This window comes from Trachurus japonicus, chromosome 11 (assembly GCF_045865225.1).
Source record: "Trachurus japonicus isolate A0001 chromosome 11, Traja_1.0".
NCBI classification, from domain to species: Eukaryota; Metazoa; Chordata; class Actinopteri; order Carangiformes; family Carangidae; genus Trachurus; species Trachurus japonicus.
In genome coordinates, this window is record NC_140917.1 from 5344044 (window position 1) to 5355226 (window position 11183).

At 45.0% G+C, this 11183-nt stretch overlaps 1 pseudogene across 1 annotated transcript; it reads left to right on the forward strand.

The window, feature by feature from the left end:
• LOC146978000 (XK-related protein 8 pseudogene) lies at positions 1–10964 on the forward strand (annotated as a pseudogene). The gene is made up of 3 exons (XR_015037009.1): positions 1–333; positions 6794–6981; positions 10195–10964. The product of XR_015037009.1 is annotated as an XK-related protein 8 pseudogene (transcript).
• Positions 10965–11183: the final 219 nt, after the last annotated feature.

Here is an 11183-nt window from a genome sequence, read left to right on the forward strand (position 1 = left end):
CGGCAGCAGCTCGGCGGCGGCGGCATGTAGCAGCTCCATGGCCGTGTTCCGGTTCTCCTGGGTGGACTTCCTGTTCACCTGCCTGGGCCTGTGCTTCCTGCTGGCCGACATCGTGCTGGACGTGGTGGCGGCCGTGTCCCTGTGGCGGGAGCGGGCGCTGGTGGCGCTGGGCGTGCTGCTGTTCCTGCTGCTGGGCTCGTCGCTGCTGGTCCAGATGTTCAGCTGGCTCTGGTACAGCTACGACCGCTTCAGCAGGAACACCCGGCTGGAGAAAAGCCTGACCTTGGGTCAGCTGCGCCTGCTGCACCTGCTGCAGCTCGGCATCTACTGCAGGTATGAGCTGCTGCATCCAGGACTTTATTTATTTGCATATGTATAATAGAACAAAACATTTACTTACCTCTCTTAGAAGTGAGAAAGATACGAAAAGAAAAATGTGTAGGTGAGTTCTGAAACCTGAAAGCCTTATATCATGACCTCACCTTGACCTAACAAATAATTGAAACACTGTAAAGAAATAATATTCATATACCTTGTGCAAGGTGGAGAAATAACAAAATTAAAAAAAAATTAAATAAGAAAAGAAACTAGAAAATGTTCTTCTGAAACTGCCAGCAAAGCTACAAATGACACTCTACACTCATGATTTTGGAAACAGTTTGTAGCCACGCTTGTCTTCTTTCTCACAATGCCGTCAAAAATGCACAGAGACTCAGAGAATAATTTAAAATATTTTTTAAATGCAGCCAGGGTGCTCTGTCTCTGCCATTCAGCCCAATGCAATTTTTTTCACAGCTGAGTAACAGGAGCTCAACTTTTTAATTCGCTGGAATGGGCATTATACTTTGTTTGATTTCATCAAAAAATAGTCACAAGTCACAAAAAGGTCCTCTACTTACTTGTTGTGGCTCATTTCTACTCTTTTCTTTTTTTTTTAAGCATTATTGAAAAATCTCACATTCATGAAAGTCTCAACCTCTCTTCTCCACAACTCCACTGTAGTGTAGTGGGTAAGGTGGCTGCTTGCCATCCCCAAGGTCACTGGATTGACTCCAAGGGGAGCACTCTTGTTATGTTATGTTGAATTCTGCTCCTCTCCCCCACCCTCAATTGGTTACAGGTGTTCGTTAAGAGACTCATTCATTCCTAGTGCCACAGTTTGCAGCACATCATCACATTACAATCAATGACAACATACTTACGTGTGTGCTCTCTGTGGCAGAGTAAAGGTTTATTGGTCATGAGGTAATGGGTTCGATTCCTGCCTCATTCATGTCGTACTTTCTGCTAGAGACTTCATTCAAATTCTGATCTGTAGACAAACTTCTAATGGCTCATTTATACTCTTTTCTTTCGTTTTGTTAAGCATCATTGAAAAATCTCACATTCATCAAAGTCTCAACCTCTCTTCAGAAGTCAGTGAGGGACAGGGATTTCTTTTACTCTTCTCTCATTGAATCTAACTATGGTGAAGTGGTTAGGTCAGTGGGCTGATGTACTGAAGGTTGTGGGTTCAATTCCTTCCTTGGACATGTTTCTTGTATGCCATTCCGCATGTCTTTGTCAATTTATTCTGCTAATTCAGCATGGTTCAGCAATGGCTTTCAGCATTCACACCATTTCCATTTTTGGAAATGCTTTTTCTAGTTTGTCCTGAAACTCTTCGAGTTGCAGGACTAGTAGCAAATCGAAAATCGTCCGGAAGATGAAAAATAAAAATATTATGGAAGAAAAAATCCACACAATTGCAGTAGTGTGGATAACAGTAGTGGCCGGAACACTATTGTTCTTCTGTTCGGCCATTTTCTTCCGCCTTTTTACGGTCTTCTTCTAGTCCTTCATGCTTTGTGCTATTTCAACAATTCATATATCAAAACGTGCAGCTTTTTCTGGACTTTATCGGATGTATTCAAATTTTTCATACTTTTTATACTTTTTCAAATATTTAACTTTTTCTGATTTTTTTTCCCCCCATAGAGAATGCATTGGAACAGTCTTCAAACTCTTCAAATCTTCTTACTTCTTTCAGCCACTAAAGCTTCACCATACTTTCTGCTAGAGACTTCATTCAAATTCTAAGCTGTAGACAAACTTTTTAAGTGTTCCTCTATGACTCAGCTTATTGATATCTTCAACAGTTTCTGATATGTGGCAGTTTTAAAATCATTAAGTTTTTTGACAAAATCCAGCTTTATAATGGGTGTGTGTTGCGTCTAACGAGCAGAGCTAGAGTGGTGCTAGAGTGGATAGAGGCAAAAAAACATTCTAGTTTTTCTGGCTAAACTGTCAGCACGGCCACAAATTAAACTCTAGACACATTATTTTCTCCAGTTTTGTAGCCACACTTGTCTTCTGGCTAAAATTCTGGTCAAAAATGCACTTGAGACTTAGATAATAATTTAAAATAATTTTTAAATGCAGCCAGGGAGCTCTCTGCTCTCATTCAGCCCAATGTATTTTTTTCACAGCAGCAGGAGAAGGAGCTCAACTTTGTAACTTGCTGTTAAGTGCTTTTTAATTCGTTTTAATTCACCAAAAAATAGTCACAGGTCACAAAAAAGTCCTCTTCTTACTTGGTGTGGCTAATTTCTGCACTTTCCTTACTTTTTTTTCTTTTAAGCAGAAGCCAGTGATCCTCTTATTAAAAGTTTTCTTTGCCCCTCACATACTGTCTGTGACTGTAGCCTAGTGGTTAGCTTGCTGGGCTTAAGACCTGAAGGTTGCTGGTTCAAATCTTGCCTCAACAACAATTATAGTGAATTATTTTCCCAGTCGTCCTCTGTTGACTTCTGATAACTTGCTTCATGTTGAAACTGCTGCTCTCAGCCTGAAATTCACAGACAAGTCATTCAAGCTTGACTCTCAAGCTTTCTTGGTGTTGACACAGTGTGTTTCCAACAGGTGTAGCTTTGGGCTCGTTAACTTCAGAGTGAGACAGAGTGCAGCTCATCAACAGACAACAGTCTCTGTAATTGTGTGTACACTGTGGCCTAGAGGCAAAGTCAAAGTCTTACTCCTATACTTACTTGTTGTGGCTCATTTCTACTCTTTTCTTTTTGTTTTTAAAGCATCATTGAAAAATCTCACATTCATCAAAGTCTCAACCTCTACTTCACCAGAAGTGTTGGAATAGCCCAGTGGAAAAGGTTCCTGCCATTCAACCACAAGGTCACTGGTTCAAATCCCACCTGAGCAGTCTTGTTAGTGTGTCAGCCACTTTGAACTTTAACCGCAATACCACTTGGTCTGGTCACATGATCAAACTTGATAATGCATATGCACCCCCACCTATTCTCTTTACCTCTTTCAGTCTTGGTTTGTGTTAACATGTTTCTTGTTTGTACCACTACTGCACTAAGATTCATTTGCACTGGAACTTTGAAAACCAAGAATGATGATGATTTGTATCCATCATTTCTTGTCCTGCGCTGCCCACTATTGGATGTCACTGGCAGAATTCACCTCTCCTCCCCCGCCTCCAATTGGTTACAGGTGTTTGTTATCTCCTTGATTACTTGTACCAGTTTGCAGCACATCATCACATTACAATCAATGACAACAGTCTTGAAAGCAGTGTGCTCCCTGTAGTCGAGTGGCAGAGTAAAGGTTTAGTGATCATGAGGTCATGGGTTTGATTCCTGCCTCAGTCATTTCACATCATTGCTTGACTTTTGATTCCAATTATTCAGCTGTCATTGGACAGTCTTTGATTCCTCATAGTATAAAGCTCATTGTAACTCAGGTCCTCTGTGGCCATATGGTTAGTGTGTTAGGTTACCACTCATGGAGTTGTGGGTTCAAATCCTTCCTTGGACATGTTTCTTGTATGCCAATCCGCATGTCTTTGTCAATTTATTCTGCTAATTCATTTATGTTGCATGTGTTATTATTCAATTTTTGTAACGCTTTGGCAATATTGTACTGACAGTCATGCCAATAAAGCTTGCCTGTTTAATCATCTCCAGCTGACGAGACAATGAGACAATGAGTCTCACCTGAGGACCGACTGTGGCGAGAGAGAGGTGGGGACGGACACGGACACACACACACAAACACACACACACACAATGAAGAACAAGAAGACAGTCATATCACGGCTGGGGGACCAACCACCCACTGCCTAGGACACTGGGAGTAAACTAAATATCAAAAAGAAATATAAACCCAACACACTTCAAATAAAGACACCACACTAATTAAATGTGTAACCACAAACCATATCACCATCTAAAGTGAACTCCCAGCATCTCAACCACACCGGTGAATGAGGACCCCACCAGCCGCAACACTAGAAACTGAAGAGGACAGAATGTTAAAATCCTAAAACTAAGCAAACTCTAATTTAAAATAATAAAAGACAATAAAATCAATATGACTAAAATATAAAATACTAAACTAAAATAAACGGCAGTCAGTGCTGAGCCTAAAAGCAAAAGAAAGCACTGTTAATTTAGTTTGTAGGACATAAAAGTACGAGGTTTAAATGATGATGTTTTTGCATACCTCTGTATTTTAAAACAGTCAAGGTTTCAGTCCTACAAACAAATGATAGACCCACAATTAAAATCATTACAACACAGATACCTCAGGGTGCACGAATGCACCCCTACGTTACCCTAACAATTAAAATACTACCCTGATAAAACAATTCTAAAAACCCCAAAAGTCTATCTTACCAGAGCAGAGAGTCAACAGTCACAGCCACACAAAGGATTTGGAGAGAGTGACTCCTGGAGTCACACCTGCTACTAATCAGCCTCTCCTCAGTTCCTGTCTCCTCTGATTGGTCTCTGCTCTCTGCTGCTTCTTGTGACCTACTGCTACATTATTGTACTTTTTATCTTACCTGATAAAATTTGCACTGTCTAGCACTTTCCTCCTCACTTGTATGTAACGTTATGCTTGTGTAAATGAATGTGGTGCAATGGTCAACTGTAGAAACAGAATTTCCCTATGGGATAAATAAAGTAATCTCAACTCAACCCTCCTCCTCCTCCTTCCTCCTCCTCCTCCACCTCCTGGTTCACTAACATGTGAACCTTAACCAGGGTGCGAACTACGGGGGATCCAGGGGGTCTCAGCCCCCATTGATGAGACATGAGCTCCCCTGAAAACATGATTTGTGAAATTTTGGGGGGGTCTCTAAAATATTGGCAAAATGCTGTCTTTTCCCATATATTTCTTCTTTGTTTTGTTTTTTTGTATTGTCAATATAATGGATCATGTGTAAAATTAGGTTATTAATGTGGGGTGATACAAACGTGTATCGCAAAAGTGTAATGGAAACGCTTTTTTCACTTTTCTACACGTCACCGGCGTCACCGGAGTTGTGTGTGTCCACGCTGTGTTGGTTTATGTAACTTGAGGGGACAAATGAACCACATGTTTATTGTCATGCATTGCTGACCTGGGCATTGTTTCTCAATAAATTAGAAAACCTTTCATATCATTCGGGCTTCAGCACGGAACAACTGGCCCTAGTGTGAGTGCGCCCTTATTTGTGGCCGCTGCCAGCGCCACACAGGCTTTGCCTTTCAGCAATCAAGCGCTGTTTTCGTCTTTGTTAAAAACAACAACAGCAACAGCTGTAGGCAGCTGAGATCGCTGTGCCGTCACCAATGTCATAGGCGCCGATCCCGTGGGCGCTCCGATGCACGAGCACCCACTGACCAGGTTGAGCACCCACTGGGGGGCACGCCACCAGATGCGCATTTCTCCGTGCCGCGCCTCGGCCCCTCAGCTGTGTGTCTGTGGGTATGTGTAGCCTATATGAATGTGTAGCCCGTATGTGTGTGTAGCCTGTGTGAATGTGTGTATTAATCTCTTGCGCGCTCTGTTAAAATGAATAAACACAAATCGCCTGGCACCTCAGGTGTGCGCTCTGGCGCATCTGGCACAATAGGTTAACGGGACAGAAAGGAAACTGGCTCCGCTTCGCGGCTATTTCGCATCCGACATCGATGTTAAGCACACGTTGTTATTGATATTGTAGCGTCCGACCCGACGTAACTACAACAACATAAACTTGTCTGACAGCTCTCACTTCTTCTTCTGCTCCACCTCACTCACTCACCTACACACAGACACACACAGACAGGACTCTGTCCTCCTCACACTCACCCCGGCCCCTCAGTTTCTCATCCAATCACACCTGCACGTACCGTACACATTGACAGTCAGTCAGAAATCACAGAACTTAAACATCATAACAACAACATTACTGTGGGGTCGCTACAGTATTTTCAGTTGTGCAGTCGGCTATTCTATTAATAATGAGCGATGAGTCCCATTGCTACGTGGCATGATGAGCACCAGTGTTTGTAGAGCCTGGTTCAGGTGTCGTCGTCGTTGCCCCCCCCCCCCCCCAGATTATGGTCAATTCTTTCGCTTCATAGTCACTGAAGTAAATATTCATAATATCGTAAAATTTTAATTTTATACAACGACAACTAATGTTGACGAACGCCCACACTAACGTGTAATGTTTATAATCTGACTGTTAGCTGTGTACATATTTAATATTATCATAAGAAAATCTAAATATTTCACTTTCCTTTACGACAAATCCACATGTTCACAACAGGAGGTGGAGGGACGTTGACCACGCCCTCTTTAGGAGACATGGCCACGCCCACTTTAGGAGACAGGAAGTGAAGCTGTTAGATTTCATATGATTGGAGCAGCTTGTAGTGAGACATCCTGTCAGTATATAGAGGATCTCTGTTTATAATCATGTGACGATGAGGAGTCAGAGGTGACCCCAGGTGTGTGTATGTGTGTGTGTCCTCCTCAGACACGCCGGCGCGCTGGAGGTGTCAGTGCGGAGCTTCTTCCATGATGATGTCAGCAGAGACGTCGCCGTCTTCCTGACGCATGACGTCAGCCTGTTACGCATCATCGAGGCGTTTGCAGAGAGTTCCCCTCAGCTGGTTCTGATGCTCACGCTCATCCTGCAGAGACGCACCTTCGACCCCATCACAGGTAACAGGCCCCGCCCACCTGGACCGCCATCGCCATGGTGACAACATAGTATTGCACAAAACCTAGATAAGGGATTAAGCCAGGATATGTTGGTTATCCTAGCTAAATTTAGCCTCAAGTCGGTTGTTCAAAAGCAGGCTAAATCTATCCTGGTCAAGTTACTATGGTGATTTATTCTCTGCAGCTAGCCTGCTCCAGACCAGGCTAACAGCCAGGCTAAGTTGATTCTGTTGTCTTTATCTGTGAAGTCAGCACAGCAGTCACTCTGATCAGAAATCAACGTGTTTCATACAGTTATTCCATGTTCTTATGTTCATATTGGCCTGATTTATAACCAAACAAAATACATTTACAAATCTGTGTCCATCTATGATATTTTAGATTTAAAATATCATCGATTTATTTTTATTTTTTATAAAATGTTAATATATTGGCCTAAATATTGGTTAAGGTAAGAAAATGAGAATAACATTGAGTGACTGTGAGAAACCACCTTCCAAATAATTTATACACCTCATGTGAACATTGTTATCAGCAATTTATTGAAGCATGTTTTTATATTTACCAGTAATTCATTTTCACCTGTTGCACTTTAGGCCACTTTTGCTGTATGAACTTGTATTACTTGTTATGTACTTAAGATTATAAGGAATTTGTGCAATGAATCAACTTCCACTGCTCATCATTTAGGCAAAGTGCACAACTGTTCATTTGTGAAAGGAACTTGAGTTGTGATTATAGTTTTGGATCATTCAATCAGTCCGCAGTTGTCCGCTGCGCTCTCTCTGAGCTTTACGACAGTGGTGCTTTTTTTTTTTTAAGAGGTGAGTCACCTGACGTTCCTGTTGATTGGAGGAAAGTAGCCACACCTGTCCTCTCATCGGTAAATCTGTGATCAATCTCTGTGGTCTACTGACCAGAGAATTAGTTACACCTGGCTTGACCAAACCGCTGCTCCTCAGCCTGGCTCGGCGTTAGTGCAACCAATTAAACCAAGATGCGCCGATCAGACTAGGTCAAGCCACGCTTGCTCAGTTATCCTGGATTTCTTTATTCTACTTTTGTGCAATACCCCTACACCTGGAATAACACGTCTGGAATAATACATCTAGAATAACACAAATGGAATAACACATAGTGGATTGTATACAGTGAATTATACATAGTGGATTGTATATAGTCTATATAGTGGATTCTATGTAGTGGATTGTATATTGTTGATTGTATATAGTCTACTCCAGCCTTTCTCAAAGTGGGTGCCGCGGCACCCTGGGGTGCCGTCTGACTGCGTCAGGGGTGCCGTGAAAAAAAACTTCTGACATTTCATAGAATACATTCTTTTTACATATAGGCCTATGCAAAGGGGCCGTGTCCACCGGACGCCCTTTTAACCCGCCCTCGGCGGAAAAAAAGCTCTCGGGTCGGGGCTTCTCTTTTTTTGTCGCGGCGCTCAGAGCGCTCAGAGTTGAAATAATCAACTTTTGGAACAGCGCCGCACTTATCAAGCGGCTCGGACGTGAGGCGGCTCGTTTCAGCAGCGTTCAGAGAGAGAGAGGGAAAGGGAGGGAGAGAGAGAGAGAGACCGCTCCGTGGACACAGCCGTTGGTCACGGGCGCTCAGAGCAGTAGGGGCCGTGTCCACCGGACACAGGACGCTATGAAAAAAATGCGTCGTACAGACAGGCACACATCACGAGTCACCCCCCCTCCTCTCTCCAGTGGATCTGTGTCCGCTCTGTTCCGACTCCGGTGCGTTTGATGTATAAAAACACTCTGCAGTGACACGGTAGAAACTCTCTGATTGAGAGAGTCAGAATGGAGCGGAGACGCCGGTGGATTCATTTGAGCGCGTGCCTGCGCGCTGCGCGCATGTAGACCTTTCTCTCTTCCTCTCACATTGCGGATTATTGTGTGCGTGTGCGTGTGTGTGCATATGTAGGCTACAGAGGCACCTATGCACCCTGCATTTACAGTTTGTATTATGCTCTGTTAACTACTATACTGTCTCATCTAAATAAACAGGACATTTACATTTAGGCTATGCAGTGTTATTTTGAATTACATTTTACACAGGGGTGCCCTGAGATTTTATTCACTTTTGAAAGGTGCCCTGACTGAAAAAAGTTTGAGAAACGCTGGTCTACTCTATATAGTGGATTCTATGTAGTGGATTGTATATAGTTGATTGTATATAGTCTATATAGTGGATTGTATATAGTGGATTCTATATAGTGGATTATACATAGTGGATTGTACATAGTCTCTATAGTGGATTCTATGTAGTGGATTGTATATGGTCTATAGTGGATTGTATATAGCAGGGGTCGGCAACCCTCGGCACGCGTGACAGGTTGGCACGTGGCGGCATAATCATTGGCACGCTGGCACACCGCTACCAGCTCACGAGTTTTTTTTTTTTTCCCGGGCTTTCTGCGCATTTTATTTTGAAAGGACGGTGTGATTATCTGCGGCACTCGGCGTGCGACCTCGTGCCTACGACCGAATCACACAGTACAACAGCACTCCCTCTCGTGTGATATTGCTTAAATGGCGCTTAGTAACCTTCAGCAGTTATGACGTGATTCGGCTGACGGAGGGTTGTGAAACACCGGCTCGGTCCCCGGTCGGTGGTCAGAAACTCCGCTGTGGAGAAAACCTGCAGCAGAGCGGCTCCTCTCTCTCCTCCGCCGGACCTCCGGTGTCTGACAGAGAAAGAGACTGAGCACTGAGCAGCCGTTCATAACTGTCCTGCAGGAGATCTTCTACCTGGAGGAGGTTTCTGTCTGCGATGTGTAGGCTACTGCTCCGCGGGGCCGTCACGGTTTCAAACAGCTGATTAACGCGCATCAATAAACGCAGCTTTTCTTTTTTTCTTTTTCTTTTTTCTTTGTGCACGTCACGGGCCGGATTGAGATGGTCCACGGGCCAGGTCCGGCCCGCGGGCCGTAAAATGCCCAGGTCTGGTCTATATAGTGGATTCTATATAGTGGATTAAACATCCAGACAGCAGTCCAACATGGAGGCGTCTCTGTAGAGAGGACAGAGGGAGTTGGACTAGGTCAAAGTTCAGGTGTTATCAGGTGGGCGGAGCCTCTGTCAGGTCCTGTGACCTTTGACCTGTGAAGCAACAATGTGTTCAGAGAATCAGCATGTTTCACTTTCTAATGATGTGTCTGTCCTCCTTTAACCCCCCCTCATCCCCCCCCTCCTCCAGTGCTGAAGGCGTTGAGCTCGGCCTCGGCGCTGGCCTACAGCGTCACCACCTACCACCGCTCCCTGCGCTCCTTCCTGCCGGAGAAGGAGGTGCAGCCCGTCGCCTCCTCGGTGGTCTACTTCCTGTGGAACCTGCTGCTCCTCTCCTCGCGCCTCGTGGCCCTGGCGCTCTTCTCCTCCGCCTTCCCCTGCTTCGTCCCCGCCCACTTCCTGTGCTGGTGGCTGCTGCTCTGCTTCTGCGTGTGGCGGGCGGGGACGGACTTCATGGAGAGCCCGGGGGGGGAGGCGCTGTACCGCGGCACCGTGGCTCTGATCCTGTACTTCAACTGGTTCAACGTGGGGGGGGGCCTGATTCGGACCCGGGCGGCGCTGTACCACGGCGCCATGGCGGCCGACGTGCTGCTGCTGTGCGGCCTGTGGAGCTGGAGGAGCGCGGCCGAGGACTTTTATTTTGAAATCCCTCTGGTGGACAGTGCCGTCACCACGGCGACAGTGGTGTTGGTCTACCTGGGGGGTCTGGGGCTGAAGCTGCTCTACTACCGCTACTTCCACCCTTCCAACCTGGCCAAGGGGGAGCTGAAGGGGGGGGCGGAGGCTGGAGACCAGGTGGACTTTGGTGGGGTGAGGGTGGGGGAGGGAGAGGAGGGGGAGGAGGAGGAGGAGGAGGGGGTGTCATTCCGCATGGGCCCGGCCCCCCCGACCACGCCCCCCCCCTCAGTCAGAGGGGGGGGGCGGTGGATGAGGAAGTTGGCCGCGAACTTCTACACCTGATCTTCATCAAAGTCTCCGAACATCCAATAATAGTTTATAGTTCATGTTTTTAATCTACAGGGACTACAGGCGGAAATTAGCAATTGCTGCTATAACCTGGCTCAGAGCATCTCTTCTTGTTTTACAAGATTAATGTTTTTTTTGTGCATTGTCCCTGTTTTAAATAAATAAATTCAATCAATTCAATCAATCAATCAATTACACTATTTTATATCTTAT